The sequence below is a fragment of the Neolamprologus multifasciatus genome, chromosome 13, assembly GCF_963576455.1.
Source record: "Neolamprologus multifasciatus chromosome 13, fNeoMul1.2, whole genome shotgun sequence".
In the NCBI taxonomy this organism is placed as follows: Eukaryota; Metazoa; Chordata; class Actinopteri; order Cichliformes; family Cichlidae; genus Neolamprologus; species Neolamprologus multifasciatus.
In genome coordinates, this window is record NC_140451.1 from 33,179,937 (window position 1) to 33,207,928 (window position 27,992).

The window sequence follows — 27,992 nt, forward strand, 5'->3', positions numbered from 1 at the left end:
AAACCACAAATCTCCCCCATCGTTCACCGAGTCGTTTTTACAACATCAACATGACCATCGAGCGGAAGGCGGAGCAAAAGAGAAAAAATGTGCAAACTCAGCAGAAGTCTGGAAACAAAGTGCCTACGACTCCTCCGACCTCCACGATGTCTCCCCACAGCAGAGAGGAGGGCCTCCATCACTGTGACGGAGGTGCAGAAGCATCAAAAGCACAGCTGGCACATCAGGAAGCTTCACAACACCCAGAATAACTCAGGCGCAAAGATCTTCTCTGTTTGACGTTGCCTGATTTTATTATTCGTTTTTCTACCGTGCATACTTAGTCACCGGGGTCTGTCGTGAACGTGACGTAGCCACCGTGACTTCACCGTGCTGACAAATCATGAGCGAAGAATAGAAACCCTCCTTTCTGATGCTTATAACGGACCGTCATCAGCATGGAGCCACGCTGCTGCTTGCTCAGCTTCATCACCAGCACGCTTCTCTTCATCATCCCCTCGCCCTCCAGTGTTGTGTTAAAAAACTCTGTGCACGCTCTCCTCCACAGCTGCCTTTAACACGACTGCTGCAAAATTGAAATGCAACTGTATCCATAGTAAATAAGTGTTGATATCTGAGCGTCTCCTACACCGGACGAGGTTCTCGTGCTTTTAACTCTTTAAATCAGAGACCTTAAACACTCGTTGGGCCTTTCCGGCTCTGTTCAGTCACTCGTCTTCAAGCTCACGGCCTCGCCGAACGCTGATCGTCTCGTTGGTCACATTCTCTCAGCTGAAGTTTGGTCTGTTGGCGTCTGATACTTGTCTTTCCTCCACCTGTCCCGTGTCTGTCAGCTGGCCCGACCTCTCCTCCAAACATGGCTGAGATTTCGTTTTCTTTTCTTCCAGCAGGGCTGAAGGTTTTTGTTTTAGTCTGTAGTCGTCTGTAGTTAACTTCCTCCTAACTTGGCAGTTGTTGTAAATTTCAGTTTACATGTGTGTCGCTTTATTCTAACACCCGGGAGAACTAAGTGTTTCAAACTGGTTCCCAGTTAGTTTTGAGGACATGAAAAAAGAAGCTGGCCCCGTAAACAGTTAATCAGTTGGATTTAACGAGCGGAGGACTGTCAACGCCGCGACCGTGAGCGCCGCGCTCACTTTAGCTGTATTATGTGTATTTGTGTTTATTTTTAGCCGTGTGGTTCACTGTTTCTGCCCCCGGGACTCATCTGCTGTCCCGGCCTGCAGTTTGGATCAGACGTGCTGTGTGTCATCACGTCTGTGTGTGTTTGTGGAGTCTGAGACGCTGTAGTGAAAAAATGTGACTTCATACGTTTGTCTGCTTGACTGCATGCATGTGTGTGTGTGTGTGTGTGTCTGCATGTTGCACATAAATGAGCAATTTTGTGTGTTTTCTTGAGGGCTGGGTAGAGAACATCTGCAAGTTTCTGTGTGTTTTACAGCACACACACACACTTGTGTGTCCGTTATTGCAGCACGCTCATATCTCCTGTTTAATTGATTAGGAAATCGCTTAATTTCCTAATCAATTAATTAATCGCTTAATTTCATGTCTGATGAACTGAGCAAAGTGGCTAAACAACAAGGTATGCTACATGACCTAATGGATGAAATAAAACAACTAAAAAACCTCATAAAGGACAAGGACAAGAAAATAGACGACTTGGAACGGCGAATCGAGGACCTTGAACAATACACAAGAATGGATGATTTAGTCATAAGTGGACTGGAGACGCAACACCGAACCTACGCCGGAGTAACAGCTGGGGGAGGTAAAGATGGTGAAGATGCCCCGGTAGAGGAGCTGCAAACGCTTGAACAGCAAGTGATAAAATTCCTTCAAACGAAGAATGTAAGTATTCAGAGCCATCATATTGCAGCATGCCACACGCTCCCCAGGAAAGACAGTAAAACAAAGCCATCAATTATTCTTCGGTTTGTGAGTCGCAGAACAAAGATTGAGTTACTGAAACAGGGTAAGAAGCTTAAAGGGACTGGTGTGTATTTAAATGAACATTTAACGAAAAAGACTGCTGAAATTGCAAGACAGGCCCAGCCTGAGAAAACAAAATAAGATACAAGCGACATGGACGAGGAACTGCAAAGTAATGATAAGACTAAATGGCAATCCTGAAGAAGCGAAAGTTGTGATGATAAGAGAACTCAAAGACTTAGAGCAATATAAATAATCAGGAATCTGCTCTGGAATCTATTGGAAAAGTGACGATTGGATAATGAACAATGGGTATGGAAAGTGTTTCTGGCCTTACGGCTCAAAAAACAACAACAAAAACACATAAATGACAAGTTTGGACACAGATTATAGGTTTCCATTCAGAGATATTGAAGAGGAAGAATTTGATTATGAAAAGGACTGTCAAGGTGGTTATTTTGCCACATGCTGAGAAAACGAACTTCAAAACGTTTAACTATGCAGAGCACAACATGCATGACCCTGAAAGTAACATTGACCCAGATACCCACTTCTACAATAACACCAATAATACTTGTGAGTACTATACGGATGACCAATTCAATATGAATATTAAAATGGCAAATGCATTGTCGGTCATACATTTCAATAGTAGAAGCCTGTATAAAAATTTTTCTAAAATTACAGAATGTTTAAGTAAGTTAAAAAAGTTTAATATAATTGCAATATCAGAAACATGGCTCGATAATGAGAAAGTTAGTGAAATGGGACTGGAAGGATACGAATTATTTACAATGAACAGGGTGAATAAAAAAGGAGGCGGTGTTGCCTTATATGTAGATAAAGTTTTGAAATGTAGTCTGATTGAATGTATGTCAAGCACCATAGATAACGTATTGGAATGTGTCACTATTGAAATCCATGTTGAAAAAGCTAACAATATAATTATAAGTTGCATCTATAGGACACCAGGTTCATGCCTTGAGACATTCAATGAAAAACTTGCTGCTATGTTTAGCAACCTAAATGATAAAAAAGTGCAAATAATTTGTGGTGATTTTAATATAGATTTGCTAAACCCAAATGGACATCAGAAAACAACAGATTTCATCAGTACAATGTAGAGTAACTCCCTTTTCCCTGTAATTATAAAACCAAGTAGAATAACAATTGATACAGCTACATTGATAGATAATATATTCACAAATAAAATTGACCATGAAATAGTAGGTGGACTTCTTATAACTGATATAAGCGATCATCTTCCTGTTTTTGCAATTTTTCAAAATTATTTTGGGATTAAAACTAAACAAAAGAATCAAATATTTGATATGATACGACTTAGAACAACAAGAGCCATTGCTGCCCTCCAGGTGGACTTAAAGGAACACAATTGGAATGAGGTTTTTGCAAATGAAGATTCAAATAGTGCATATGATGCATTCTTATCAACTGTAATTTCACTATATGAAAAACATTGTCCTTTAATGAAAATCACTAGAAAGCATCACAGATCAAATAAGCCATGGATCACAAAGGGGATAGAAGATGCATGTAAAAAGAAAAATAATCTATATAAGAGATTCATAAAACAGAGGACAAAAGATGCTGAAATAAAGTACAAGTTATATAAAAATAGATTAGTAAATATTATAAGAACAAGTAAGAAAGAATATTACCACAAATTATTGGAGCAAAGTAGAAGTAACACACAAGAAACATGGAGGATATTAAATAGTATAATCAAAAAGGGCTCAAAAAATAAGAATTATCCAGATTATTTTAAAAAAGATAAAGATATTGTGCTTGATAAAACTAAAGACATTGCAAATTAATTTAATGATTTCTTTGTAAATGTTGGCTTTAATTTAGCAAAAGAAATTCCAGAGTCAAGAAATAATAACGACCTAAATAAACATATTACTCAGAATGTGTCCTCCATGTTTATTGGTGTTGTAACTCATAGAGAAATAATTAACATTGTGAAGACATTTAAAAATAAAAAGTCCACTGACTGTTTTGGTATTGACATGATATTAGTTAAAAGTATTATAGAATATATAGTGCAACCTTTCGCATACATTTGTAATCTGTCCTTTCAAACTGGTGTATTTCCCTCACAAATGAAAATAGCAAAAGTTATTCCAATCCATAAAAACGGAGAGAGAAGTCAGTTTACCAATTATAGGCCAATATCACTGCTCCCACAGTTCTCAAAAATTTTAGAAAAGTTATTTGTTAATAGACTTGATAAATATATTGAGAAGCATAATCTCCTAAGTGATAACCAATATGGCTTTAGAGTGAAAAGGTCCACTTCGATGGCAGTGATGGAACTTGTAGAAGGGATTTCTAATGCTATAGATAATAAGGAATATACTGTTGGTGTTTTTATAGACTTAAAAAAGGCGTTTGATACGATTGATCATTCTATATTAATGAATAAACTAGAGAGATATGGCATAAGAGGGTTAGCATACAAGTGGATGAAAAGTTACCTGGATGACAGATATCAATATGTCGAATTCAATAATGTAAAATCTAAGCAGTTGAAGGTAACTTGTGGTGTTCCTCAGGGCTCTGTGCTGGGCCCTAAATCATTTATATTATACATAAATGACATATGTAGCATTTCCAAACTGTTAAAATGTGTATTGTTTGCTGATGATACCACTCTGTATTGCTCAGGTAAAAACCTAGAACAGCTTCTGACTACAGCGGAAAAGGAGTTAAATATATTAAAAAACTGGTTTGATGTAAATAAGTTATCATTAAATATAAAGAAAACAAAATTGATTATTTTTGGCACTAGACAAATGAAAAATGTATCTAAAATCAGGGTTAATGGAATTGAAATTGAAAGAGTGTACGAAAATAAATTTCTTGGAGTGATAATTGATGATAAGCTGAGTTGGAAGTCTCATATAAACCATGTGAAAACAAAAATGTCAAAAACCATTGCTATTCTCTATAAAACAAAGCATGTCCTGAACAAAAAATCATTATACACACTCTATTGTACTCTGTTGCTTCCATATATGACTTACTGTCTGGAGATATGGGGTAATGCATATAAAACGAACACTCTTCCTATTTTCAAGTTGCAAAAAAGAGCTATAAGAATTATAAACCAATCAAACTATATAGAACCAACTAACATTTTGTTTATTAATCTGAATACCCTGAAATTTTATGATTTAGTTGAATATAAAATGGCACAGATAATGTATAAAGCACAAAATAACTTGCTTTGCCCCAGTACTCAGAAGCTGTTCAAAGTCAGAGAGAGTCAATATGACTTAAGGGGAACAGATTTCTTTAAAAAAAACAAGATAAGGACAAATATAAAGCAGAGATGTGTTTCTGTTAGAGGAGTTAACCTGTGGAATAGTTATGACAGTGATTTAAAAAGGTGTAGTTCATTTTCCTTGTTTAAAAATATGTTTAAAAATAGAGTATTAGAAAAATATATATATCAAGAATGAAAAGAGCAGAAAAAAAAAACAAAAAACAAAAAAACCTCTTGATTCTTTTGCTTTGATGTAGTTACTTACTAAGGTGGTGGTGTTTTTTCTTGTTTGTTTGTTTGTTTGTTTTGTTTTTGCTTTGTTTGCCTTCTCTCACCATGGGATGAATCACCATACATCCCACGATACGATATTATTGCAATTTTTAAAAATATTTTGCGATATTCAGATTCTGAGTCTCACACTCAGTCTTTCTCTCATTTCAGTTTGATTGTTGACAAACTGAACGGTTTGTATTACAGTCTAGTCCAACTTAACTGAATCAACCATCTGGTACAATTATAGCTATTCTGAACTATGCAGTTTATGAAAACTATGCAGCCCCTTCAGCAACTGAAGAATTTGAAAGTAAATTAAAACAAAATATAATTTTACATTAAATAAAAAAGTTTTAAACTTAATTAAAATAAAACATGTCTTAAATTAAAATAAGTAAACTGTCATGTTTATTGCTGCCAAAAACAAGTTAAACACATTTGGACAGTGAAGGAATGTCAGGATTCTTGCTCAGAAAAAGGATCAACATGCTCTGAAGTCAGAGCACAAAAACCTTTTTGTAACAAAATATCGATTTCTGCTGTCCCTGTATCCATACATTATTAGCAAACAAAATATCACCATACTACACAGTATCGAATTTTTCCCCCACCCCTAGTGTGCAGCAGGTCAAAACGATGAAAATTAGGGGTGGGTTTTTATAATCGATTAAAATCGATTCTGGCTTGGATAACGTGAAATCGATTCATTAAAATCCTGAATCGATTTTTTTAATATCAATTAATTTTTGCCTGAAATGCCAGAATCTCTGGTGAAATCTCACAAAATTTCAACAACCACCAAACAGCTAAGACAGTAACTGAGAGCAGGAACACGGATTCTGCACAGAGACGTAAACACACAGCTCGGACCCGCCGACGGATCAGGATCAGTGAGATGTCGTCTTTCTCAGCGGACTGCACGGACACGGTCGGGGCTGAAAGCCGACAGCTCGCTGATTCTGATCCGTCGGCGGGTCCAAGCTTTGTGTTCACGCCCTTTTTGTGCCGATTCTAAAGCTGTTCGTTTGATCTCTCTCCAAACAATATTGACCGAACCAGCAGCAAAAGAAGATCCAAACTACGCTTCAAATAAACATCGTCATGAATTTCCTCTGACTTTTACTGTTTTGCTTCCACCATGATAAAATTACACTTCATGCACAGCTCTCTCTCTCTCTCTCTGTACTTCAAGAACAGTTTCCCGTCTAAAAATCTGTTTTCTGCATTATTTGCTTGCTTGTTACGCACAAATCTACCGTTGTTTACAGGCTGTCGGCCGATGTTTTATTTTCCTTCTACTTACTTCCGAAAAGAAAACCTCATTTCTGCCGTTCAATACTGAACAAATTTAAACTTTATAAAAATTTTGCAAAATGCAGAATGCTCAGCTGTGTCTCTAATAAAACCGCTGTAACTTCAGAGGTCACGTTCATATGTTTATTAATGGTTTTCTTTCGTTTTTGATCTACTGCAGAATATTTTTATAAAATCCAAGGCCAGGAAAATCACCTTAATGTGTTTTATCTTCAGCTACTTTGACACAAATGCATCTGCTGTGATGCTCACACCTTTGATAAAGTCTGGAAAGTGTCAGCTTCCTTTTTATAGATACAAAAATATGTAAATGTACTGATCTGAATTATAATATTTCTGACTGTCTGAGGCAAAATGTCCCAGATTTAAATCGAATTGAATTGAATCGTGGATCGAATTGATTCTAGAAATCAGTGACGATACCCAGCCCTAATGAATATCTTATTTACGTGCTGTTGTTTATGTCTAATATTCCTCGGATGCTGAGCCCCGATAGGGGGCAACTTAGGCGTGGTGGGTCGCCGGGCTTACAGTATGCTGGCGGGAAACCCTCTGAGCTTAAAGATCACGTCAGGCCATCTGTCCCAAAGTTTAAGTTGTACTGTAAACGCAGAGGCCTCGTCTAAGCCACGGCTCACTATCGTGGAAAACAGACGGCAAACGTGAGCTGCAGACGGCCGTGCTGGCTGCTGAGCCGCGGCTGAAGCTGCTTTAAACGAACACATTTTATTAGTTTAGCATCAGGTCAGAGTCAGCGTCAGGGTTCACATAATGAATCATTCAGGTGTACGCTGAACGTGTGCCAGTCAATTACACTTAATGTGACCAGATTGGACATTTAAATTGTGCTTAAAGAACTAAACACACAGAAAACTGAAGTAATCACATCAGTCAACGTTTTGGTTTTGAGTTTTTTGAGTGATTGGGAAATTATCCCGACGGATTTAAACTTCAGTAAAAACTTTTCTTGTTATTTTGTGCTGTCATGTTTTTTATTATAAAATGTGAATAAATTTAAGTTTAGGTTATGAACCTGAACCTTAAGTTCAGTAATCGAGCTCTACATTTAACTTTTCACTCAGTAGGTGGATCGCTCGCCCCGTAATCGGAAGGTCAGGGGTTCAAATCCACTGAACAGCTACCCTGAGCAAGGCACCGTCCCTAAGCATTGCTCCCTGCCTCACTGAGTGAGTGGGTTACATGCAGAGAGTAATTTCCCTACAGGGGATCAATGAAGTGAAAAAAGTATTTCAACATTATTGATGACATATTAATTCTGTGAGTGCAGAATAAAAATAAACAACCAAAAATATTATTGCTGTAAAAGCAGCAACAATAAAAGCTCTGAGATACTCAGTGGCGTGTCTAGAAAATTTTTGTTGGGGGGGCAGGTAGGGGCACAGATTTGGAGAAGGGTGGCAGATAATGTTAAAAAAAATCTACCAATCGTTAACCATAAATCAATAACCGCATAAACCTAATAACCGAATGTGCTTTTAACTGTTATTAGAATGAGATTTTAACCACTAATGTGCAAAGTTTTTAGATACTGCGTTGATAAAGTACAAGAGATACAATCAGTCAGTGTTTATTCAGCAGTCAAGGACATCAATATTTGCATAGTATTTTTACTGACATGTAGTCCACATATGTTTTGGGCAAAAACATTTTTGAATATTAAAATATGAACATTTTTAACACACAACTGGTAAATTAGCCAATGCAAAACTTTATCTGCCTGTTAATTAAAAAAAGAAGATAATCTTCTCACAAACTGGTGTTTGATTTTGAAACAGGAAACAAATGAAAAGACTAACATTTGAATAAAACCTGAAAGCAAGTAAATACTTTCTATGCTGCCTTATGGTAAACTTTGGTAATATTGATAAAGAACAACACTGGCTGATGATGAAATACAGTCAGCTGGCACGGTGACACTGCCAGTATGAACCTGCAGGGCTGGACTGGGACAAAAAAATCGGGCATTTTCACTACAGACCGGCCCCCCAGGTATTAAAGCCATAAACCCTTTGAATGAAAACAAACGCTGCTGTGACAGTGATGTACAGTCTTGTTGGTATATGTATGATTTCTATACATTTTACGTATAATTCACAAGATTCAGATAATTATTTAATAAAAGCTAGATTTTTAAAACAACAATAAGAAAGAAAAGTATTTCTTTGTGCCCCCCTTTCCCTGTTAATGCCCTACCTGGCCCCCTGGCAACACTTTGCTAGACCCGCCCCTGCACAGTTACCAGCTGTCAGCTGCTCAGAAAAGGATCCTGGTGTTATCTGTCTCTCAGAAACAGTTCATAACTTCAACTCATCCATGTCACCTAAAAGGTAAACCTGTTTCTCCATCAGCTGTTCAGCTCTGATGATTCAGTAAGGACATCTCCTGGTTTCATCTTCATGTTTCCCTCTCACCACATATCCAAACCATCATGACCAGCAGCTTTACAGCTGTGGCTCCAGCAAACATCAGCTGATACTAGAAATTAACATTAAATAAATTCTAACAACAGCTGATCAAGCTTAAACGTGCTGCTGTTGTTTAGCTCGACATCTGCTGGTTTCCTGTTTCTGGTGCAAAAAGTGGGCGATAAACAAACAAGAGAGCCGATCAGCTGATCATTGATCAGTTTCATGATTGAAGTAGCAACAGGAGAGGGAGGAGGGGGGGTGAGAGAAGAAGAACAGCTGTGCAGCAAACACACAGAATAAATCAGCTTTGTGTCTTTTTCATTGTAGCTAAACTCCAGGACAAACTGTTCCTTTTCAGCTCAACAAGGAATGCGTAATATTTTGTCTGAATACGGGACGATTTCGTTTTTTACAGGACGGCAACTCTACTAACTAACCTTATAAATAAAATAAAGTTTAACATCAGTAACATCATAGCACCACCCAGCTGTATAGAAACTCCGTCATGCTAGCTAGTACACAGTACGAGTTATTGTAACTGACTGTAAAAAGTCAGCACAACGAAAATAAACTCCACCTAAACTTGGTTTATATCTGACCCAGATAGACTGCAGGTCATAACTTCTTACCTGAAGTTCAGTTCACCTGATACTCGGACCGGCGGCCGCCTCAGGTCTCTGCTCCTCCTGCCTCCCCTTTCCCTCATCCACCTGCTGGCTCTGTGGGAGCTCCACCATAGCCACCACCAGAGTTATTTTTACACATCCGCCAGCATCTGGTGCATCCACCACCTCTCATTGTTCGTGCCGTTACAATAAATAAATAAATAAGTCATCAGCCCAGTCCAGCGATCTTAACCTGCAACCAAATCTGCAGCTCCATGCAGCAACTTTACGACTTGGATCTTATAACTCTTATGCTAGCTCCCCCAGCAGCCTAATGTCAACGGTTGCAATAATTCTTTAAGTGTTATTTTTTCCTTGGTATTCTAATTTAAAGTTTACTAAACTCATCAAACTTAATATTACTTACCGGGACATTTATTCTCTCCTCATTTTCTTTCGCCGAAATATTGTTTTCTGCGGTGCCTCTTTCTCCTTCCTTTGCTAACGCGATGCTCAGAAGCGGATGCTGCATTCACTTACACTCGGATATCTGAGCTTCACTGTGAAAACATAATCGTACATTTGCTATTTGATTGAATTTTATTGTTTTAGCTTCGGGGTGGCCAGTCTGGTTGGGGGGGGCACGGACACGCCACTGGAGATACTAATGGCAAAAAATAATAGAGAAATTAAAATCTTGTCATAAAATGTTCAAAACTGAAATGTTGATTTGTTTAATAAATATTAAATCTTCAAACTGAATAAACAAACATAAAAAAGTAAAAAGATTCCAGATTTTTTTTTTCTCAGAATCCAAACAATAAAAGAAATAAAGGAAACAAATACAGTTTCTATTCTCACAGAAACATAATAAAATCACGCCTCTCTGATCTGGGCACTCACAGACTTTCAGGGTCACGTTTATTCTTCTGCATTTTAATCTCCTCCATATTATTTTAATATCTCAGTGTATTTCTGTGCATTTGCTTTGATAAATGACTCAAACTAACCGTGTTTCCTCTCATCTCTGTGCAGGGGAAAAAAAGACTTTGTTCCTGTTTAAACCTCAGACCTTATTTCCCCTGAAATCAATACAAACATTTAATTTTAGCTGCCCATTGGTGGGGGTGGGGGGTCAGGGTAAAAATCATTTGCGGGGATGTGATATGATTAGCGCTGACGTAATGAAGTGGGTGTCTGAGGTTGGGTGAATAATCAGACTAGCTGCTCTGGTTTCTGGAGGATTTATTGCAGGTTGTCTGTGATCATGTGACAGCGATCCGCTCCTCCTTATGAATATAAGCAGCTGTGATTGGACGATGCTGTCCGTGTGTTTGTGTGAAACAGCAGGTGTGACTGTTGTGGTCTCTGTGAGCATCAGTGTGTGTCCATGCTCTCTCTGTATGTGTGCTATAATCGTACGTGTGCCGTCCCATTGATTGAGCACTTCCTGTTCTCTGATTGTCATTGTTTCCAGATGCCTGATTATCAGTGAATGCCCCCCCGCCCACCGACCCCACCAGGCCAAACACAGCAGCTGTACAGTGATACATGTGTAGCATGGATGGCTTCCTGTGTGACTATATCAGCGTCGTTGCTTCGGCTTCACATTTGCAGCATCCATTCATGCACAGCTCTCTGAGCTCTGCACTCTGGACCATCGCTGCAGCTTCATTCTGTCCTCTTTCAGCTGTTCTGCTGTAGATTTGCTGCAGTGATTGGATCTTTGTCCTGTGGGACACATGTGACTCTACTTCGGTATACTGAGGAGTTCACGGTCCACTCCTCCACGTGCTCACAGCTGGTCTGAGGAGTTGGTTTTGTGCATTAAGGACAAACGTTTGTTCCAGCAGTCTTGTTCTTTGTTTAGATGCAGCTTTGCAAACCTAAGCTGTGCTGCTAGCCTTTCCAAACCTGCCATGACCTTTAACCTTCAACCTGCTAACTGAGGCCTGTAGAGTCTGCGGTGGAGCTCTTGGGTTTTTGCTCGGTGTGGCCTGGGGTCACTCCACTACTGGGAGGACTGGGAGCCGTCTCGATGATTCGACTGAATGTTTGTCACCGTTTGATGACGGGCTGCAGAACACTCTCCACACTGATGTCCTTTTGACATTGTGTGAACACAACTGCAACACCTCTGCTTTCACAGAGGTGCTCAGCTGTGGACATCTGGACATTGTGTGGGGTTTTTCAGTGATGGTGTAGATGACAGACTCAACAAGAACTCAAACCAGCAACCTGCGTGTTACCAGTCAGGCCGCCAAACCTCTGGTCTTTATCACATGGCCTCACAGAACCAGCACTCCCACAAAGACAAATCTGTCTATCATGATGCCAGTTTGGACCAGATACTCTTCCTCTAATCCTGCTTCATCATCCAGGACAAATATTTTCCAAATATCTGCTGTACTTTTTAATCTTTCCCAGAGTTTAGAGTTCAAAGAGCAGATCTGAAGATCCCTGGATTCTCCTCACATCCTGTCAAAGCACACAGAGGTTTGGAGGCTGATTTTCAGCATTTTTATCACTTTCTGCTGCGGCAACATAACGTCCTCGTTCTCCAGCCTGCTGTTGCTCTAACAAACGTTAGCAGTGAACGAAAAGAACAGAAATATCACCTTTCACAGTACATGGTAATAATCCGATGACTTCTCAAAGCATCTTCGTGTTTCCGTTGCCATCGAGGTTTTCCCTGGCGGCGATGACATGTGTAAGCACATGTAGAAATGTCGGCCATATTGATCGTGAGCAGCCTTTAATCTGCGGCAGCGCTTTCCTCCATTACAGCTGATTAGTCGCCGCTTTTGCTTCCTGCTGCGTTTTGAAACCTGAGACGGCGGTTGTGGAAACAGGAGTGTAATTACAGCCGGGAAAGACACGACAGGCCGGAGAGATGGCTGCGTGCTGTTTGAAAATGTTTGAATATGTTTATTGAACGCAGCCTGTAAAATCCTGACCAGTAAACCACAGTAAATCCCTGCAGGGCAGATGGTGGAGTAATTGCTCTCTACTGCACCCTGCCTGGTGGAGCGCCGGCTGGAAAACAAGGTCTCAGTCCGGCCTGGGAGAAACATCTCAAAGAGCGAATCAACAGCACTGATACAATCAAACACATTTCACGTCCTCACAGTTTCCTCTTTTGATCATTGGGACTGAATTTGTGTTTTCATCACAGAAATACAGAAACATGTTTTCCAGGTTCATGAAAACTGTTGAAGCTTCGCTGCATGAAGTTAACTGAGAGGCAAAAGTGAAAAGAAGAAATGAAACTTTTAAGAACGACAGCGAAACAAAAAACAAACAGTTGAGTGACGCCGTCGACCGAGGAAGAGCGCGGGGGGACTAAAGTAAACGTGCTGTCACTAAATGGTAACAGAAATGTACTCGCCGGCAGAGATGGGCAGTAATCCGATTACTTTTTTCAAGTAACGAGTAAAGTAAGGGATTACTATTGCAAAAACGGTAATTAGATTACCGTTACTTTCCCGTAGGAACGCTGCGTTACTGCGTTACTAAAACGTGATTTTTTGCGAGAATGTCTCATGACAGTGACGTAAGCGAGTGCGACGTTCGTGACAACAGCTGTGTGCAGATCAACAATGGATCATATATCGAGTGCAGAGAGAGTATGAGCGTGCAGCGTTTAAAGCGTGGAAGTACTGACCTTACTTTGAGTTTGATTCCATAAAAAGTGACAAAAACATTAGTGTCCGTTGTGCGTGGGAAGAAAACTTCTTTTTACAGCGAAAAAACCCCTAAACTTCCAAACAAGCAGCGAGTAGCTACGACGTAATGGGAAACTCACAGAGAAACTCGCGGATTCTTCCACTGACCGCTGCACACCTGCACCAGGGTAACCCTCCGCCTACCCCACTCCTGCTTTACAGGTGAAAATAGAGCAACAGGACCGCTAGTCTTTGACTTTATTTATTTTCTGCTGTGTTTTACTTGCATCTATTTGAAAGACTGAGTGTAAACACACAAAATATTTTATTTTATGTGCTGGAATGTGAAAAAAATAGGTTTAAATGTTAAACTAATTTCTTCCAGTCAGAGAATGTTGCAGATAATTAAATTTTTGCTTGATGCATAAAGTTAAAAGATTAAAACTAATAAAACAAGTTTTAAAAAGAGACTTTTCCATTTGATTACATTTTGTATGATGATTATGCAGAAAAAGTAGAATTGGGCTGAAAGATCTATCACTTTATCACCTATTCAGGTTGTAAATCGTGTTTTTAAAAAGTAACTAAGTAACTAAGTAATTAATTACTTTTGAAAATAAGTAATCAGTAAAGTAACGGGATTTCTTTTTTGGGGAAGTAATCAGTAATTAGTTACTGATTACTTTTTTCAAGTAACTTGACCAACACTGCTCGCCGGTTAACCTGAAATCATCGATAACGATCACAGTGACTGTTCGCCAACTCCTCACTCTGTTACTGGCCGTGGGACCAGGATCATCTACGTATCTGTATATATGTTATCTGTACTAATATCTATAGACTTGGTTTCCTTGGTTTGTTCTCTGGTAGGTTTTGTCCGTCACCTTGCAGGCTTTGGATTGTGAATTTTCTCAGCAACCTGAATAAAAGCTTTGTTTTGAGTTTATTTCTGTTACCTGCACATCGTGACATGAAAAGTAGATCTGAGTATATTTGTCTTAATATGTGTTATTGGGAGTCAGAATAAAGGGTAATAATCAGCTTACGGTAAAAACCTTCAGCTCTGTCAGTGAGAACGTAACGTGTAAATATCCTAAGACTTTTTGCTCTTTTTTGGAGTTTAAACATCTTGTTATAAATGTTCATGATCTTTTCTGAAAACAGAAAAATCACAAAAGCCCTGTTTCTCCTTTGTGTTCCTAATGTTCTGGCCCATAATGTAATTAAAGTCATAGCTGAGGAAATGTAGAAATATTTATAAACATTAGAGCTAGCTTATCGTGAGGCTCACTCAGCACGTCACCATCCTCTGGACGTCAAATCTTTTTTTTTTATATAAATGTTATTTTCAGTCACAGCAGCATGTTAATAACAAAACATTGAACATACAGTAGTTTGCTGTTCAGTATTTACAATACCCCAAAAGATAACAGAAATAGAGAAATAAAACAAACAAACAAACCAAAGAAACCCCTACAAAACAACAAAAACCAAACAAACAACAACAAACAAATATAAAAATAAAATGTATAAGGGACATTCAGTGTACAGTTAACTATGATAGTGATATAGAGATATGGCATGCGGTCATGATAAGGTGGTCATTTTAAATGTTTCCATGTACATCAGGAATGGCTGCCATGCCTTAAGAAATTTGGTGGTTGAACCTGCCAGTGTATATCTCATCTTTTCTAAATGTAAAAACCTTATGAGCTCTGCAAGCCACTGTTCATGTGTGGGAGGAGCTTCCTGCTTCCATCTTAAAAGTATAAGGCATGGACGTCAAATCTGATGCAGAATTTAATCTGTCTGAGAAACATCCGTCTTCACGGGCTCTAAAACAAAGGAGGAGAAATCTGAGACAATCAAATGATCTGCTGATGAACTCGTGGTAATTACCTCTCCAGCTGCTCTGTTTACCTTACAGTCGTATGATGTGACCACGAGAAATCCCAAACAGACCTGCGAGTCTAAAGAGAAAGACTTAAATTGACTCAGATGACACGAAGCCGTCCATTAGTGTCTAAATCTGAAATCTAAGGAAAACATCTGCGCCATCAGCGTGATGCAGACTTCACATCAGGCCTGTCTGATTCTGCCTGGACAGTTTGTTCCTCAGTTTTTCCTGGAAGTGGAGCGTCGTGCGCCTGTTGTCAGCCAGCGTTTGGAAACAAAGCGTGCAGAGAGTCATCTTTTCTTAACAGACCATCAACGCACAGCCAGAGGTGAAGTCACTTTTATGGAAATGAGGAAGATGAGAGGAAGCGGGTGGAGCCCAGACTGGCTGAAGTGGCTCACAGTCCTGTGCATGAGTTCAGGCATCAAACCAAACCAGCTTCAGCAGCCTGTTTGCCACGAGCGAATCCACCACGATGGTCTGAAGGTGGGCTGATGGTGAACCAAGAAGGTGTTGCTTTTGTGTGATTTTAAAAAAAGAAACAGAAACTGTGATTGTTTAGTTTTGATGCTCCTCCCTCCAGCCCCAGCTACCCCCAAACACCTGACCTGAAGACCTAAAACGTTTTTCAGTTAATCTAATTTAATTTATTCCCTAAAAGTTTTGGCCCTGTTTGAATTTAACTGTCACCAGTTTGAAGTCACTGTGTCTAAAATCTAATATAATACTAATATTAATATTATCATATTAATATTAGTATTATATTTTTATACTAATATACAGTGTTGGTCAAGTTACTTGAAAAAAGTAATCAGTAACTAATTACTGATTACTTCCCCCAAAAAGAAATCCCGTTACTTTACTGATTACTTATTTTCAAAGGTAATTAATTAATTAGTTACTTAGTTACTTTTTAAAAACACGATTTACAACCTGAATAGGTGATAAAGTGATAGATCTTTCAGCCCAATTCTACTTTTTCTGCATAATCATCATACAAAATGTAATCAAATGGAAAAGTCTCTTTTTAAAACTTGTTTTATTAGTTTTAATCTTTTAACTTTATGCATCAAGCAAACATTTAATTATCTGCAACATTCTCTGACTGGAAGAAATTAGTTTAACATTTAAACCTATTTTCTGCACATTCCAGCACATAAAATAAAATATTTTGTGTGTTTACACTCAGTCTTTCAAATAGATGCAAGTAAAACACAGCAGAAAATAAATAAAGTCAAAGACTAGCGGTCCTGTTGCTCTATTTTCACCTGTAAAGCAGGAGTGGGGTAGGCGGAGGGTTACCCTGGTGCAGGTGTGCAGCGGTCAGTGGAAGAATCCGCGAGTTTCTCTGTGAGTTTCCCATTACGTCGTAGCTACTCGGTGCTTGTTTGGAAGTTTAGGGTTTTTTTTCGCTGTAAAAAGAAGTTTTCTTCCCACGCACAACGGACACTAATGTTTTTGTCACTTTTTATGGAATCAAACTCAAAGTAAGGTCAGTACTTCCACACTTTAAACGCTGCACGCTCATACTCTCTCTGCACTCGATATATGATCCATTGTTGATCTGCACACAGCTGTTGTCACGAACGTCGCACTCGCTTACGTCACTGTCATGAGACATTCTCGCAAAACATCACGGTTTTAGTAACGCAGTAACGCAGCGTTCCTACGGGAAAGTAACGGTAATCTAATTACCGTTTTTGCAATAGTAATCCCTTACTTTACTCGTTACTTGAAAAAAGTAATCGGATTACAGTAACGCGTTACTGCCCATCTCTGCTAATATATGATTAATATTTTATTATTATGACTCCCTATTTCTGTGTATCACTAGTCCAGCCATAGACTGTATATTAAAGACTGACATCCATGATGTCATCCATGAGGGCGGAGTCCTTCAGTGATGGAGTCGAGTGATCCAGTATCTCCAGTATCTGATCTGCCTGAACTGTCACTAAGTAGTAAAGTAAACTCTGAGTGATGGACTGTAAAAATAAGACTGTATATAACAGATGGAAGTAGCCCACTGGTTTGTGGAGTTCTGTTTGAAAACCATGATTTTGTGTGCACAGAGCCCATACATCACTTATACTTAACTATGCTGTTAGTTCATCAGTAACTGTTTGGATGTTTCGACCTGTGCGGTGACAACAGCATGACTCTAAATGAGCCCCTCCTCTAACCCAAGAAGCGTCACACAGGTCCAGTTCAGGAGCGCCTTGCAAATTAAACAGGCGAGTTTAAAACAACAAACCTTCGTGCTTGTGCAGGCTGTAAATGTGTATGTTTGCTGTAAATGTGTATGTTTGCTGTAAATGTGTATGTTTGCTGTAAATGTGTATGTTTGCTGTAAATGTGTATGTTTGCTGTAAATGTGTGTTTGCTGTAAATGTGTATGTTTGCTGTAAATGTGTATGTTTGCTGTAAATGTGTATGTTTGCTGTAAATGTGTATGTTTGCTGTAAAGTTGTGCATTTTACCAAAGAGTCTGTGGGAGCTGAGTCACTGCTGGAGCCAGTCTCACGTGGACATCAGAGGACCTGCAGGTTTTTGGCCAAACTGCACATTCAGTATCTCTAAACTAGTTCTGGATTCAAATGAGCGTCTTACTGTTTGGCTTTATTCAGACTTATATTTGCTACCACGACTTTATCGAGCGATAAGAGTTGCTTGTTGTGTCTCTTCCTGAGAGAGTCCGGCAGCCGAGTCTGCTGAGACTGGAAACTTTGTGCAGGTGATGTTTGCAGAGATGATGTTCGGGTCTTTTACCAAATCGTCCTGATAGAAGCACACATGTTCAAGCCAGAGGCCTTCTTTGTACTTCAGTGGGCCCCAGCCCTGCAGTATGATCTCTGCATGAGTGAGTGTCAAACTAAATTTTATTTGATCTGCATTTAATGAAAAAGCTAAGCTTATTAGCATCATATCTGCAGTTTGACCTCCTGACAACTGATGCTGGAGGAGTAAATCTTAATTCGGGCTGATTTTCTGCCTTTAACAGCTCGCGTTGGTGAGACGGCTCAGTGAGCCCGGTGACAGGAAGGAGAAAGACCAGCAAAGAGGTTTGACCAGGCGTGACCGCCGCCCCGCCCGGGACAAATTCCTGACAGTTATCATGACGGCTGGACGAGGACAGCGAGGCCTTCATCTCAGAGGTCAGATTTACTACTGAAACCACTGAGCTGAACCCTCAGCACTAAGTGGAACAAAGGAAAACAATGAACGCTGTGATCTAACTCAGAACATTTTACTCCATCTTTCAAGTTGAAGTCTGAATCCGGGCTTTGGGTTGTTCCCATCTCTCCGGGTTGGTTCTTGACATTTTAAGAAATGATTTTGTGACTTTTAGTAAATCTTCTGAGGCTTCAGATGAGCCAAAGGACAAACCCAGGAATGTCAGCATCAGCGTGTCCTCTCCTCTGTCTTTCATGCCTTCACAGGGGTCCCTAATCCAGGAGGAGTTGAACCTCTCCTCCATTCAGGCAGCATAGAGACGAACAGACCCAATTACACAAAGGAAGACATGGACAGAGAAAGAACACAGAGAGGAACCTGATGGACATGAGAAAAGAGACAAAAGGTCAAACTTAATGCAGTGCTCAGAAAACGACCAAAAAAAGGCGGGTAGATGAAGTTGACAGAAAGACGGGAAAAGGAGGAATGAAAGGAGAGGTGGCAGAGGTCAGGCTGAACGCCTCGCACTGGAGAGTAACGAAACGAAAGAGCAAAGTGGGAAAAGTAGGAGACGACTGGGGGGAACAGCATTGGCCAGAAGCCAGAGAGACCATTAGCAAAGTTGGTCCGGTCAGTGTAGCGTAGCGCCGACGTGCATTTAAAAACTCTGCTTCCAGCTCACATTTCACACGCTCTGCAATCCTGCTTTCAACCTCTGCTGCGGCGATGTTGGCGCACCTCGTTTTCAGGTCATAGAAGAAGAAAAACCTGAACTGGGAGGTGAAATAATCCATGTGGGTAGCACCGGAAAAGTCAGACCTGCAATGCTTCGATTCACTTACACAATATTATATTATTAAAGAGCCGATGTGTTGGTTAACTGCTGTCACACAGGCTTTGCCTGAGTCACGAGCATAGAAAGTCTCTTTTTATGGTGGTGCGCTGACTTCAGAGGGGACACGAGTGTTTGTGATCTGTGGGCTTTATCACAAAAACCACAAAATCAAAAAACAGAATCAATCATGCTGCCAGGAGTTCAGACCCTGAATGTCTTTACTCTTACAGGACAACAGAGCTTTTCCCGGTTTCTGTCTGATAGTATCAAAACAACTCTTTGACTGGTCAAATCACAGGACAGTTTTCCGCTCAGGCCCAGAGAAGCAGCAGCATTTCGCTGTCACATTGAGATGTGTGGGAGCACCTTACAGACCCAACCGCACAAACAATCAAACGATCGTTAACGCTAATCAGGAGGAAAAAGTCCAAGGAGCGAGACATGGAGTTAAATCTGAGAACTGTAGGAATACTAGGAAACTGGGAAATCAGAGTGAGGGAACACAGCTTAGAGAGACAACACGGCAAAGGACAAAGGAGGACTGAGACAATATATACAAAAGCTATACGGAGACAACTTTTCCAAACAGTGGGAAGTTAAACAAGATCAAAATACAACAGGAAGTAAAACTGAGCAAGGAAACAGGAGAAACGTGACACAGGAGACACCAAAGGACACAAAACACAACAGGAAACTAATAGAAAGTAACTGTAACTAACACGAAGTAATACAAAGTGTCAAAACAGAATCACAAACCCACCCAGGGACCGTGACACTGTGTGGAGCTCGATGTGTGGAACGGTCCAGCTGATTATCGATAAATCAAAATAAGCCGCTATAAAAACAGCACATCGGAGCAGACGCCGACACTGTAGGGATAACAGGATGAAGTTTGGGTGACATCATCATGTCATTAGAGAATGTCGTGTGAAATCTTCGATATGTAAAATTCATCATTAATGTAGCAAAAGTTCATCAAAGTGCTTCAATTAAAATAACAAAGTAACTATAAATAAATACATTTATTGATTGTTGCATATCTAAAGTTCTTCCTTCATTAAAATATTAAAACATGTGCTTTGTTTAAAATGTCAAACAATATTTAAAGTGAGTTATTGATTCTTCAGCCTTTAACTTTATCAATAAAATGTTTATGGGTTTGTAATTACCAGAGATGACACTGTAATCCGATTACTTTTTTCAAGTAACGAGTAAATTAAGGGATTACTATTGCAAAAACAGTAATTAGATTACCGTTACTTTCCCGTAGGAACGCTGCGTTACTGCGTTACTAAAACCGTGATTTTTTAGCGAGAATGTCTCATGACAGTGACGTAAGCGAGTGCGACGTTCGTGACAACAGCTGTGTGCAGATCAACAATGGATCATATATCGAGTGCAGAGAGAGTATGAGCGTGCAGCGTTTAAAGCGTGGAAGTACTGACCTTACTTTGAGTTTGATTCCATAAAAAGTGACAAAAACATTAGTGTCCGTTGTGCGTGGGAAGAAAACTTCTTTTTACAGCGAAAAAAACCCCTAAACTTCCGAGCAAGCACCGAGTAGCTACGACGTAATGGGAAACTCACAGAGAAACTCGCGGATTCTTCCACTGACCGCTGCACACCTGCACCAGGGTAACCCTCCGCCTACCCCACTCCTGCTTTACAGGTGAAAATAGAGCAACAGGACCGCTAGTCTTTGACTTTATTTATTTTCTGCTGTGTTTTACTTGCATCTATTTGAAAGACTGAGTGTAAACACACAAAATATTTTATTTTATGTGCTGGAATGTGCAGAAAATAGGTTTAAATGTTAAACTAATTTCTTCCAGTCAGAGAATGTTGCAGATAATTAAATTTTTGCTTGATGCATAAAGTTAAAAGATTAAAACTAATAAAACAAGTTTTAAAAAGAGACTTTTCCATTTGATTACATTTTGTATGATGATTATGTAGAAAAAGTAGAATTGGGCTGAAAGATCTATCACTTTATCACCTATTCAGGTTGTAAATCGTGTTTTTAAAAAGTAACTAAGTAACTAAGTAATTAATTACTTTTGAAAATAAGTAATCAGTAAAGTAACGGGATTACTTTTTGGGGAAGTAATCAGTAACTAGTTACTGATTACTTTTTTCAAGTAACTTGACCAACACTGCTCGCCGGTTAACCTGAAATCATCGATAACGATCACAGTGACTGTTCCCCAACTCCTCCTGGAGGTGCTGATCAGTCTGGATGAAGCTCACTCTGTTACTTTTTGGGGAAAGTAATCAGTAATTAGTTACTGATTACTTTTTTCAAGTAACTTGACCAACACTGGTAATTAAAATAAAAACAGATACAAACAAATAACAACACAACAGAGTTTAGCTGCTCACAAAGCAGCAGGACGAAGGTTTTGGTGACGTGTTTGTTTGTATATCCGCTGCTTTATAAATCATTTATTATGCTTCGATTTACGGCGCAGACGCTCAAACGTCTGTGACCTGCTGCTTACAAACACTACAACTGTTAGTACTGCTGCTGTGCTGGGTGAGACGCTCCTCTGAGGTCATCGATACTGATTTAATTGGTCATTTTTAAAAACATCTTGTGTTTCAAGTTTCCTGGAAATGTTCCGACTAAAAGAACAACAGTAACCATCTGAGGTGGCAGAACGGGCCCCGCCCACCGCGCTGAAACGTTTGCTCCATGCTCATGTGGTGCTGATGGAGGGAGGAACGGGGCAAAGGAGGTCACGTCACTCCCTCCCCGGCTCCTACAACAACAGGCCGCCGAGTGGCAGTTGGGATGCCCGCTGACGCCTGCGGACGAGGACCGATGACCTGTTTGTTTAACCTCTTCACCCCACCCCCGAGGAGAGGTCGAGGTAGCCTGCCAGCAGGACCCCCTTTTCTCCTCCTCCTCCTCTTCTCCTTGTTCTTCTCGTCCATGTCCCCTCCCGCTCTCATACAGACCCACAAAGACCTCCTCACGCTTCCCACGCCGTGTCGTTACCTCAATTACATCACATGTCATCAAGCACACCAGGGATTTGGCCTGCTCGGGTTTTCCCTTATGCCAAGTATAAGGTTGGCTGTGGAGGAAATGCCTGTGAGATCCTAATCACCACTTTCTTCTCTGCCAAGGTTTAAACTGGAGGTTTGTGTGGTGAAAGCGTTTCAGCAGAGTCGATGGTGCAGTTTCCTTTGTGTTGTCTAAACGGCGCTGTCACAGTCACTGACATGTAAACTCTGCTGCCTGCGTCACGCTGCAGAGTCGACGATGTCTGAAGTCAGTGCTCGGTCGTCATTCTTTTCTCCCTGTTTTCAGAAACATGAAGCAGATTCCTTTGCTGTACTTTGGATTTTGAAGAAGGCAGCTGCTCATTTCCACATCCAGAGCAGCTTTGCATGAGTCACAGTTTAAAATGAGCCATATTTATCTGATACTTTGGAGAATCCCCTCAGTGTCACGCACGATTGTTTGACCCAGAGTTTTTGGACTTTCCATTTTTGTTTATTTAGATATTTTGATTCTTGGTTTGATCATTGCTAATATTCATCATGTAGTCTCCTTTTATCGTGTATTAGACTTTAGTCCGTTCTTAGTTCCTGGTTGAGTTTAGTTCTTCCCTCGGTGTTTCATCCTCATGTCAATCCTCCCAGTGTTGCCAACTCCTCAGTAAGGAAAATCACTATTGGCTGTCCTGCAAGTCGCTAGAAGTCGCTAAATGATGTCATCGCCTAATTTGCATAATTGGTTATGCTAATGTAATTGTAACCTACGTTGTTGGAGAGAGAAATAACATCGTGGAAGACACATAAAGCGAGTAAAAAACTTCCTAAATGCATTTAGAGTTTATTTAGAACTACAAATTAAAGCGATTATTGTTTTTGGCTTTTTTGTTTTATTTTGTTTTTGTTTTTTGTTCCAACCCTGCTCCTTTACCCGGGCTTGGACCCGCAAAAGTGACCCGAAATGGTGGAGTTACTTTGTGTGTGTGTTTATAAGTAGTTTTAAACCTTGTGATCCACAAAACAGCATAACAGTAAAAGAAGAACTGACTGCGTTACAGTCAGTGCAGGAGCAGCAGCTTCGCTCATGCGCGATTCATTTGCAGTTTGGACGCACAGGTGTGAACATCTTCTGCCCTGATAGCAGCTGGGGGAGGACTATCCTCCGCCCGTGAGCGCTTTGGCACGGGTGAGGTGCCCACGGCAGCACCACTGCTTGTTGAGAGTAAGAGCGATACGCGCTTTCACGTCAAAAAGTCGTCATAAATAAGTCTCCAAGAACACCAGAAAAAGTCGCCAGATTTGTCGCTGGTCGCTTTTCAGAAAAAAAATTGCTAAGGGGCTCTGAAAACTCACTAAATATAGGGACAAAGTCGCTAAGTTGGCAACACTGAATCCTCCTGTATCCGGTCGTTAAGTCTGACGTCACTAGTCGTGTCTGGGCCTAAACTCCGCTGCAGGTCCATATATCAAACAATCACTATGGCATTACTGAGAGTTGAAAAACTGTCTAAAGTCTTTCATCTTTAATAAAATGATCAGCGTTCTGCTCTACCAGGTGTAACAACTGAGTTTAACATCCAGTCATAACGGAAGTTATGACATTTAACGGAGTTAGAAGTTAGCAGGAAGTTAGCTCGCTAGCTTCTATCTAAATACAATATAGCATGTCCTGACTGCGGGGTTTTGGAAACAAATTCAAACGTACAGCTCTGTTATCACTTCCAACATCAATGAAGACAGAAAACTAAACAGCAGTGACGTTTGTAGGGTTACTGAAGTTTGGCTAGCTGGTATATAATGATGTGCTATGTGACCGCTAGCGACACAGCTATGTTAGCATAATATAAACAAGCTAACTGTTTTTCCACTCGATAAAAGTTAACCTGAGTGTTCTCGGTGGTCAGGAACAAATGTAATCGCATGGCAGGATGCTGTAAAAGGACCAAACTTCAGCCAGGAGAACAACTGAGATAATCCATCCACAATACGAGGTTAGTCATTCATATACTGCTGCATGGGCTGGGCTGCAGTTACATCCTAAGGGTTTAAAAACTGAGAATAAATAGAAGAAAATACAAAACATTAAACATGTTAACAACACAAAAGCATATTAAACGCAGACTACTTTAGGAAGTAGGATTCGTCACGTCATCACTTAACAACCAGATTAAGTTCATTTGTGTGTCTGTGACTTCTCACTTCCTGCTTTATTTTGATAGTTACTTTTACTAGTTACTTTTAGTTTCCTTCCCGTTGTCTTCAGCTGCCTCCACTTCCCTGATTACCCTCAGCCTCATTAAACTCCTGCCTTTTTAAAATCCCACCTGTTTTCTGTGTCTACATTTTGGATCCACATCATGAGCTAATGCTAGGTATGTTAGCTAACAAGCTGCATCTATAAACTGTGTAAGAGCGTTAAAGCAACAGAATTAGTGCCGAGTAACATTCAAATAAAATCCTCATATTTCACTCAGGAAACTGGGCTCAGAGTCTTGGATGTTCTGTTAGTGCAGTGACGTCACTGCAGCCATATTATTGGTCAGATGATGTCATTAAAATGCTCCAGAAGGCCCCGACATGTTTATTTCTGCTAATATGGGGCTTTGTGGGGCTGACTCACTGCTGGAGCCTCCAGTGGACGTCAGAGGAACTGCATGTTTTGTCACCAGTAGTGGTTTAACATAATTACCAGATAAACTTCAGAGTATGAAGGTATTTGAATAGTTTGTTATATCAGGACATTATTAGTGTGACGTTCACTCAGATATCAGACTTAATCAATCGCTGCGTTTCCCTGCGCTGCTGGGGTTTATGCTAAGCTAGGCTAAACAAATGTTTCCAATCCTGTTTCCACTGGAGGATTTAGTTGGTGGGGAAAAAAAATTATTTGTGACCAAATCTGCCCCAGAGCTCATCTTAAGAAAAAAAAGATTCTAGGTGTTTACACGGGCCGACTTCCTGTTTCTGCCGCACGCCACCAGCACAAAACATCACGCCATCCTCCATAAACGAACAAAAATACGACTCATCCCCTCGAGTCATGCAGTGTTAATGCAGCTGTTGGCTGTGGACTCTGTGGCCAAACACAGCTCTTAATGTTGGTACACAGGATTAAGTTGGGCAGTAAAGCCTCCTGTTATCAGGCAGCTTCCCTCAAGAGGCTCTAACCTGGCTGACCTCTGAGCCTGTGTGCTGGAGTGCGGCCAGTCTGCAGGTTAATGAGTAAACAGAAAATACGACGTTCCCTCAGAGCTGTGCTAATGCGGCGAGCTTCTGAGCGATAGGTCCGGTTACACCGACTCACCGTAAACAAAAGGATATTTTTACTGTTGGTGTTTCCAGGCGTGCGACCCCTGAAGGCCCGCTGACGCTCGTGCACACGTAAAAGTCTGAGAGTTTTTTATAAGAAGTTTGATCTGAGCTTCATCTGTGTGGGTTTTATAATCAGACACACTTTACTGAGCACACAGAGCCTGGGTGCTAGCATACATGGGCGATCGTGGCTCAAGAGTTGGGCGTTCGTCTTGTAATCGGAAGGTTGCTGGTTCGAGCCCCGGCTCGGACAGAAGTAACAGAACATCTATTAGTCCCATTTTTACCTTAGTTTAAAAGCAACTTGCAGGTTGGTGACACTGAGGCTGTGATCCAGTGTTTTCTGTGTGTTTATTCCTTGATTATTGTTATTCATAGTTTTAGTTGTCGTGATGGTTTTCTGTTCATGTTATATTTGTTGTTTTTAGCTCCTAGTTTTCAGTCCCTGTGTTTCATATGCAGTCAGTCATGTCTCAGCGTCTGTGTCTCTGTGCATGCGTCATGTTTTACTTTGACAGTCTCGCGTCCTGCTGTGTTCAGTTTTGCTTCCTTTTGTCTCAATATGTCTGATTACTCCCAGCTGTGTTTCCTGTTCCTCTCGTTATCCTGCGGCGTATTTAAGTCCTCAGTCTTCCCCTGTTTGTTGCTGCTTCCTCCACGTTGCTGTGTGTAGGTCCATGTTCTCCAGTCCGGTCAAGTCCAGTCACTACTGACCCGATTTTTTAGTTCTCGTTCATGTTTCATTTGTTTCTTTAGTATTCATGTATTTAGAGCTGCCGCCTTTAGTCAATCTATCTATCCATCCATCCAACCAACCAACCAACCAACCAACAATTAAATCGACCAACCAGCAATTTCATATTTTTCTTGGAAAAACTCGTGTTTTTAGAGTTTTCAGTAACTGCTTTTCCTCGTTTACCTTACCTGCGTGTCTGTTTTCCCTCTTTATCGTGCATCCACCATATTTTCAGTTTTCCCTCTGTAGTCCATGTCTTTGCACAGATATTCTTCGAGCTTTGAGTTTCAGGCCTGGACGTGCTCTCGCTCGTGTCAGCAAACAGGACGGCGTCCTTCACGCAAACGATCACAGGAAGTCACCTGTGTGACTGACGCTGTAACTACGCTTCTACAGTTATTGTTTGGAAATGAGCGCCATCGAGGGAGCACGGCCTCAATCCTAAACCAGCCAATCAGCACACTTTAGCACAATGCTGATGTTTTAATTTGCTTCCTTTTAAGGGAAACTGGAGGACAAGTGCTGTTTCATTTAAAATCAGACGTCACGAAAACAAAGTGAGCTTCCTCCAGTTCACTGAGGAACAGCTTCCCGGCACTCCGAGCTGATCTCACGGACAGCTTCGGTATCGGGAAGTCGGACGGCTCAGCTCTGTCGACAGTAACCGCTGTGAAAGCCCAGCTGAGGTGCTGTTCATGACCCAAAGACAGCTGTTCAAGCAACAAATCCCAGACACATAAAAACAGCGCGACTCTGGAGTTATTTCCTTCTTATCATCGTGCAAATCTCAAAATGCTACAGGAAGTGTCCGATTTGGGTTTTTGCTGCTAAAGGACTTTTCCATCATCTTCATCCATCTCTGATTTACAAAGGAGAAAACCTGAACTCTTATTGTGAAATTCAGGATGTGTTCCATCATGACTAAAATGTGCCTTAAACAGGTGGATGGGAGCACATGTAATGTCACACCTGCTTCCCTTTTTGGACCGATGCCGCAGGTATTTGTGTATTTCCACTCTTCCCTCATCCATTAAGCCTGAAATATCTACTGTGAGGCTTAATAAAGACCTTTATCCCTCAGCAGTGCCTAACATTAGTGACCTGTAAGCCTTTGTCTTGGCACAGGTCAGGAGCAAATGTATAGCAAGTTACTGGCACTCAGTAAAGATGGTGGTTGGGGTGGGGTGGAGGGGATTTGCTGTTTCCATGACAGCAAACGGCTTAGGGTTAGCTTTGATCCTTCAAAGACTTTTAATCATCGCTTACACCTGGAAACGTTCGACATGATTGTTTTATGCATCTTATTGTTGGTGGGTTTGTAAACAGCCAGCAGCCTTTGCTGTATTCTGAGTCCTCCTCTCTCTGATTAAGGACCACATTTCCCATCAGCCCTGTTGCTTAGTGTTCCTCCACCATCTGCCCCGTGATGCTGTGTGCCAGCTGCATCCTGTTTCCTCCATCTGCACCACACAACTGAAGGGAACCACTGCAGTCAAACCATGCACATCTGAGGTATTTACAAATCTAC

At 40.6% G+C, this 27,992-nt stretch overlaps 1 long non-coding RNA gene across 7 annotated transcripts in view; it reads left to right on the forward strand.

Annotated features, from left to right (window-relative positions):
* LOC146505870 (uncharacterized) overlaps positions 1 to 27,992 on the forward strand; it is a 64,125-nt gene that overhangs the window by 16,903 nt on the left and 19,230 nt on the right. For 2 of the 7 annotated variants that reach the window (XR_014877534.1, XR_014877535.1), the window contains exons 1-2: positions 16,242 to 17,705; positions 17,875 to 27,976. This is a non-coding gene — a long non-coding RNA (uncharacterized LOC146505870). Of the gene's footprint in view, positions 1 to 16,241; positions 17,706 to 17,874; positions 27,977 to 27,992 lie in introns of those variants that run through there. The other 5 variants (XR_014877532.1, XR_014877538.1, XR_014877537.1 and 2 more) reach the window with 4 other exon arrangements.